Below are 7,490 nucleotides of genomic sequence, written 5' to 3' on the forward strand. Positions count from 1 at the left end.
GGGAGGGGAGTCACAGTGGTAGTACCCCCCTGCTGCCTGGCCCCGAGAACAGCCAGCAGGGAGGGGGAGGTGGTGGGGAGAAGCCCTGCTGTGAGGTGGAGGCTGGAGGAGGTGGCAAAGGGCGTCTTTACATGGCTGGCCTTGAAGGGTGAGTGGGGGGCTGGGGGGGCCATGTACACACTCCCTGAAATCTGTTATTCTTGATGGGCAATTAACTAGTAACTCATAACTGGTCAACAGCAAAGTTTATAATGTGCTTTCAAGAGAACTGAGGTAGAACAGAAATTTTGCAAATGTGTATGAGAAGCAGCCTTGAAAATACAGGTGACATTGAAATGAAGCCCCTACCCCACCATTACAGAAAGCCAGGGAGCAACTCCAGGCCCTTGGAGGGACTAATACAGGTGGAGAACCCTTTCAAATGACTGTTTACCCCAGGCACAGGCAGTGCAACCAGGCCAGTTATTGAAAAGCTTGGGGTGGAAGTGGTGGATCAGGTGAACCGGAGAAGTAACTACAGGCTTGATAAGGGAAGAATCACATCTGAGGAGGGAGGCTGGCACTTACCTGTCAGAGCTGGGGAACTCCAGACCCTGGGAGGGCTGCAAGGAAGTCCAGCAACCCACAACATTCAAGATACATTATTTTGGTTATATATATTTAATTGTTACTGTGGAGTGACATGGCCCAAGGCTTGGGGAAAGGATTTTACTTTGGAAGCAGTTGTGGCTTAGATCTGCATTCATGTTTAAAAACAGGACCAGAAGTGGCTGTGACTGGAGGCTTGGAGGCCACAGGCAGTGCTGGAGGGGTGCATCGCTCTCATTGCAGGAGGACCATACTACAAACCAAGGATCTGAACCTGCAACAACAAAGACTATGGGCATGGGCCCAGACCCCTTTGGGGAATAGGAAGGTGAGAGAGGACCCGAAGCCCCAAAGACTTAGGGCACAAGCCCAGAACCTGAGAGGGTGAGATGGGGGCTGAAGGACCCAGAGCTGAGAGGGTGAGATGGGGGTGCGGGGCGATGCATTGGACCTGGGCTGAGGGACAAAGCCAGAAGGCTGAAGCCCAGACAAAGATTTAAGGCCCAAAGGGCCAAGTGCTATGTTGGGAGCTAGGGAGATCCCCTCCAAGTCAATACCCTGGGGACAGAAAAACTGTGTGGCCAGGGGAGAAATAACACTCAAAGCTTCTGAGGGCAGCCTCCCCACTTTAACATCAAGATGTGGCAGGTGAGAGAACAGGATGGGACCCTGAGATGCCAGAAGGGCAAAGTAAGGCAGGATCCAGGTAGGAACTAGGGGGTGACATGGCTGCTCCCATGGCCTGACTTCCTACGCAGATGAGAAGAGAGCCCAGAATACATGCCATTTGATTTCCCAGTCCAATTTGGTCATGGATAGAAACAGATCTAAGTGATACACTGTAACTACTGCAGAGCTTTACAGTGGGCCCAACCCTATAATGTTAACACTCTTAAAAAGCTTTTCTACATAGTAGTCATAGTGGTTTAATTGAAATGTTATTAGTTAATCTAGTGTAACATTTGTGCATGGACTCCCTTATATATATTTAAAATGGGTTGCAACTGTTGACGAAAATGAAACCAGTCTTAGACAGATTTAAACCCATCTAAGAGCTAGTCTGCACATGGTTTTGTATCACTATTATACATGAGTTTTAAACCCAACGCAGTCAGGTAGAATAACCATTGATGCATACACAGTTATAACGGTCAGACAAATTAGTTACTTCAGGGCAAACAGAGGGTTGGGACTGTATCATACATCAGCCCTCTTCCTTTGGGGGTGGGTGTGGGGGGGTAGGCTATCGAAGTTTGGCTTGCTTGTACAACAGGCTATGGGTATTCACAAAGGCACTTGCCAAACAGCTGACATGTAGTAAACCTCCTTTTTTACGTCACAGTAAATTGTTTATAACAGATTTAAAACAGGCATTACCAGTTATTGACCATAAGCCAAATTCAGTTTTCTGCTTCTGAACTTAAAGATGTCAACATCATGAAAAAGCATAATTAATAATGGCAGGGGAAAAAAATACAAAGCTGGTAGAAAGCATAGGATTTTAAGTGAGGGATAGTCATCTGGCAGCCATGTCAAGTCCAGACAGGAGAAATTGTTCATCCATGTTGACTGAAGAATTGGGCTCCATATGGAGCTATAATTTCATTAATAAAAACAAGAACTTTTTTTTTCCTTTTGCAAACAAATAACTCCTGGTCACAAAATGCAAGTTTTATATATGGCTTGGATCAGACAGAATAATACCTAAGTGATGGAAAAATGATCCTTAGCTCTCCTAATGTCTGCATTTCCCCATCATCAACTGAAATGCTGTTTGAATTATCACTATTCAGTATCAACAGGTTTCTTTCCTTCCTCTTCATCTGTAATTGGTGTTTTCAAATATTGTTTTGTATTTAGCAGCATTAATTTTCTTGTGTTCCTTACTACCAAAACTGTTCCTCACCTGAACAGCTACTATTTGTCCCTTGCTGTGTTTCACCATCAGGGCCTGGCTTCTGAAACCTCTAGATCCCATGTTCTAACTGCTTTGAAACTTCCTAGTCCTATTATTTCACAAAATTCCTGGGTTTTACATGATTGCCTTATATTTCCAGAATTAAAATACATAGTTTTGAGGACATCCTGAATCACACCCAAACACTTATTTAGAAACAAATGGGTATCCTACTCACTTCATGAGGCTATATTTCTATGTGACTATCTACATTTTTTTTACCTGAAGAGAAATCCAGTTGAATGATTGAAATCAAAATGGACATGCATAAGTTAAATAGACTTGAATGTATTCAGAAAGAAGACACTCCTACAAGCAGCACAATGCCCACTATTTAAACAATAGTTTTCTTTATACAGACTTATTCTTTATTCCATAAGCATTTAATTTAACAAACAGTCCTTGTTCTGGTGTCTCTATTGTGTGTTTCTACTTTTTACAGATCTTTGTTCTCAGTCATGTATTGAAAGGATTAGCAAATAAAGTGCCTGTATAAAAGAATAATAAGAATAATACCTAGAGATTGTATAGAACTATCTATTTTCAGTTAGGTTTAGAATTCATTCAGCCTCAGAACAAGACTGTGAAGTACATATAAATATTGTTGTTCTCCTTTTGCACCCATGGGAACCCAAACATGGAAATTATGTGATTTTTTTTTTTTCACAAGGTAGCATAAGGAGTCTGGGATACACCTAGATCTTATCTTTTTTATCTCAGTCTTGGGATTTAACCCAAACCACATTCTTCCCTCTACCTTCTAAAGTCACTACAAAGTATTCCCTCTGATACAGAGTCTCCCAAACAAGTAACTGTTTTTTTAAATTTCTTTCTTGCGGCAGAAAACCAGGTCTTTTCTGCCATGTGGTAGGGGGAACGGCATATGACAATAAAGCATCAGTCAGGAATTTGGCATGATAAACAGAGTTAGCTGAAGAAAAAGCTGAAGTGATGAGTTGTTCTGTGAAGAATGAAACACAGTCACTTAGAAATGAAGAAGGGAGATGAAGTAAAACAGCCAGAAGGAACTGAATAGCAGAGCAGAAAAGTGGATATTTTAGTTGGGTTTGCTATGAAATAGAAAGCTGCTTGAAAAATAAAAAATTAGGCTTTTAGTTTGGTAGATTAGTGCTAGAAAGGACCTTTTTAAGAGCTATATCAATTTACTTCTTTTAAGTTAAAGTGAATTAGGGATCACTATTGACTGGAAAAGCACTAAAACATAATAAACACTTGTGAAGTCCTACTGACAATACAGACAGTCCTCGTACTTATGACACAATTGGTTGAAAACTGCATCTCAAGTCGAAATGTTGTAACTTGGAACCAATTTTCTCATAAGAAACAATGTTATAAATAGCGGATTGGTTCCTGAACCAAAGCCCGATACCCTGTTTTCACAAAAAATACCCCAGAATTTTGTACTCGATCAATTATAGATGAGTAATATAGCTACATTAATGTATTTATATCGGAAATAGCAATCATATTGATTTGGAAGGACTTCTTTGAGGTAACTTTGCTGGACTTTTTGGAAGGCTCTTGGCTGGACTTGTTGAAGGGTTCTTGGCTGGAGTCTTCTAAGGAGTCTTGGCTGCAGGAGTCTTGCCTGCTTTGTTAAAGAAAGTGTCCAAGGCAGTTTGGACAGATGTTCTTCAGGGAGATGAGCAATGCAGCGAACTTGTTTTCTGGCATGGCGTTGCATCAGATCAAGCATTGTAAAGTCAAAACTGACGTAATAAAGTTGAAACGGGGTGTCAATTTATAAACGTTGTAAGTGCAAAACATTGTAACTCAAAATGTTGTAAGTCAAGGACCGCCTGTAGTCTAAAATATATAATGGGGGAAGTAGGGAATGTTTCAACACTAACAGCCCTCCAGGCTGGGGCAGGGTGGTAGTAGGAGAGATGCTCAGGCCTACTAATATGAAAGGTAGCTGGCCCTTTAAGGAAAGTTGGGTTTATCTCCACTTGTGCTTGGTTATTTGCTTCTTGGGTGATGAGTTTTAGCTTGGACTGTGGTTAGATGAGGTGACTGGGCATCATGGGTGCTTGTACGTGTGACGGTCATCACGATGTACACATGACGAAAATGTCATTTGTATGGCTTAATAGCATCACACATTACATGTGCGCCAGTTTGGGGGATTTTAAATGAGTTTGCATCATTGTGAACTGAACTACATCCGGATGTAGTTTAGTTTTCAATGATGCATTGCAGCTGTCAGCTCATGCCCCCCCACCCCTGCCCCTGGCTGTGGGAGAGGTGAGCAGGCTCTGCAGAAAAAAAGGATCAGGCCCCTTGCTGCGTCTGCTTTCAGTAGGCACCTGCTGAAGGCAGAAACAGTGAGGGGGGCCAAACCTTTTTTTTTTCCCCCTCTAAGGAGCCTGCCCATTTCTCCCACAGCCAGGGGGTGAGCTGCTGGTGGACTGAGCAGCCCCTGAGCTGCAGGGAGCCCCAGTCTTTCTCTCCGTGATTGTAGTGCCCCCTGGGGCTGCCCGGGTGGGCTACTAGTGGGCCAGGTGCTGCCCCAACTTGGAGGCAGCATCAGCCTGATCCAACTGTTCTCCAAGCCCACCCATTGGAAGCCCACCCGGCACTGCTACCCAGGTGGGCTTGGGGAACAGTTGGATCAGGCCAGATGCTGCCTCTGAGCTGGGCCAGTACCTGGCCCACTAGCAGTGCCCCTGGGTGGCCCCAGGGGGTGCTGCCACTGCAGAGGGAAGGACTGGGGCCCTCTGTAGCTCAGGGGTCATGCATCCCACAAGCAACTTGCCCCCCCAGCCACTGGCAGGCTCTGGCACCAAAAAAAAAAAAAAAAAAGATCGGGCCCCTCACCATAATCATAGAATCATAGAAAGTTAGAGTTGGAAGGGACATCAGAAGGTCATCTAGTCCAACCCCCTGCTCAAAGCAGGTCCATCCCCAACTAGATCATCCCAGCCAAAGCTTTGTCTAGTTGGGTTTTGAAAACCTCCAAAGATGGAGATTCTACAGCCTCTCTGGGTAACCTGTTCTAGTGCTTTACAACCCTCCTCATAAGAAGTTTTTCCTAATACTTAATCTAAACTTCCCTAGCTGCAACTTGAGACCATTGCTCCTTGCACTGTCCACTGCCACCACTGAGAACAGTCTAGCTCCATCCTCTATGAACCCCACTTCAGGTAGTTGAAGGCTGCTATTAAGTCCTCTCTCAGTCCTCTACTGGGGGACTGTTAAGTCCCCTCTTATTTAGCCCTATCAGGCTAAATAAGCCCAATTCCCTCAGTCTTTCCTCAGAAGTCATGTGCCCCAGTCCCCTCACCATTTTTGTTGCCCTCCACTGGACTCTCTCCAATTTGTTTGTATTCTTTCTGTAGTAGAGGACCCAAAACTGAACATAGTACTCCAGATGTGGCCTCACCAGTGCTGAATAGAGGGGAATAATCGTTTCCTTTGACCTGCTGGCAGCACTCCTACCAATGCAGCCCAGTATGCCATTAGCCTTCTTGGCAACAAGGGCACACTGTTGGCTTATATTCAGCTTATGACCACTGTAACCCCCCAGATCTTTTTCTGCAGAGCTGCTGCTCAGACAATTGCTTAGACATAAGCTCATATTCAGCTTATTGTCCGCTAGGGGTGTGCAAAACGGGCCATATTCGATTCAGATTCAGCCTGAATTGGGGACAGTGATTTGATCCGTTGATTCAGATCACAGCCCCTAATTCGATTTGGCTGAATCCGAATCTGAAGATTCGATGCTGATTTCAGAGAATCAGAGATTCAACCATAGACACAGCTTTAAATGCTTTCTCTATGTACCTCGAGGTACCAGGCACAGTTCATGAATGCTGAGATGGTGGGGCAGATGGAGCATCCCACAGGAGCACAGCCCCCCCACCCCCCTGGCTGGTGAACCCAGAAGTAATGTGACAGAAAAATGTAAGTGGTGGGTTTAAATTAAAAACCCACTGTTTCAATTTAGGGGGCAGAGAATAAAACCCTGAGGACTAAACCCCTGTCATGTGTACAAGCACCCCACATATACAGTTTGGGGCGGGGGGTGGGGGTGACTTTCTGTAAAAGGAGAGAGAGATTGAGATTGAGCTCTGTGGTAAAATACCACAAGTAAAGATTGCCCTGTAGAGAATTTGCAGCTAGAAAAGAAACTCTCCACATCAGCTTGAGGAAGGTCTGGCTAAGACAACTTTTAGCGAAGGATGGAAGCACAAGCTTTATGAAGGTTACAATGCATTAGTGAGGCTGGGAATTTCCAGCTTTTGTTTAAGCTGCTACTCTAGGGTTACCATATTTCCAGTTCCAAAAAAGAGGACACCTGTTGCATGAGGTGGGGAGGGGAAGGGGTATGTGATTGTGAGGGGCAGTGATATGCCAATGCCCTGCCCCTACCCATTCCACTGCCCCTCACTCCTAAGCAACAGCCTCCCCCCGCCAGCCCTGCTGCTGCCCCTCACTCCCAACCCACAGACCGCTGGTCCTGCCAGTGCCTGTCACTACCAACCCACAGTAGCCTGTCTCCCTGGACCATGCTGGTGCCCCTAACTCCTGACCCGCAGCTCTCTGGCGCCACCAGCACCCCAGACTCCTGACCCATAGTCCCCAACCCCCAATGCCCCTCACTCCCAAACCATAGCCTCCCCAGCCCTGCCGGTGCTCCTCACTCCCGACCCACAGTCCCCTGCTCCGTCCAGCTCTGCAGCATCTCCTGGCTGCCCCACCCATGCAAGCAAGGGCACCAGCCCCAATGCCACTGGCTATGCCACACCACTCCCTGCTGCCCCTGAAGGGATCCCCTGCCCTCTTCCCTCACTGGAGCAGCAGGCACCACCCCACCACCTCCTCCACCCTGCTGCAGCCCCAGTGCCTGGATACCTTCCCATAGCGCTGGCAGGCACTCGCCCCTCCCCCCTACATTTATCTCCTCCACACATCTCTGCACCCC

At 46.0% G+C, this 7,490-nt stretch overlaps 1 pseudogene; it reads left to right on the plus strand.

Annotated features, from left to right (window-relative positions):
• The window catches only part of LOC102388000, a 19,695-nt pseudogene that overhangs the window by 8,988 nt on the left and 3,217 nt on the right, over positions 1 to 7,490 (plus strand).

The sequence above is a fragment of the Alligator sinensis genome, unplaced genomic scaffold (genome assembly GCF_000455745.1).
Source record: "Alligator sinensis unplaced genomic scaffold, ASM45574v1 scaffold737_1, whole genome shotgun sequence".
NCBI lineage: Eukaryota > Metazoa > Chordata > Crocodylia > Alligatoridae > Alligator > Alligator sinensis.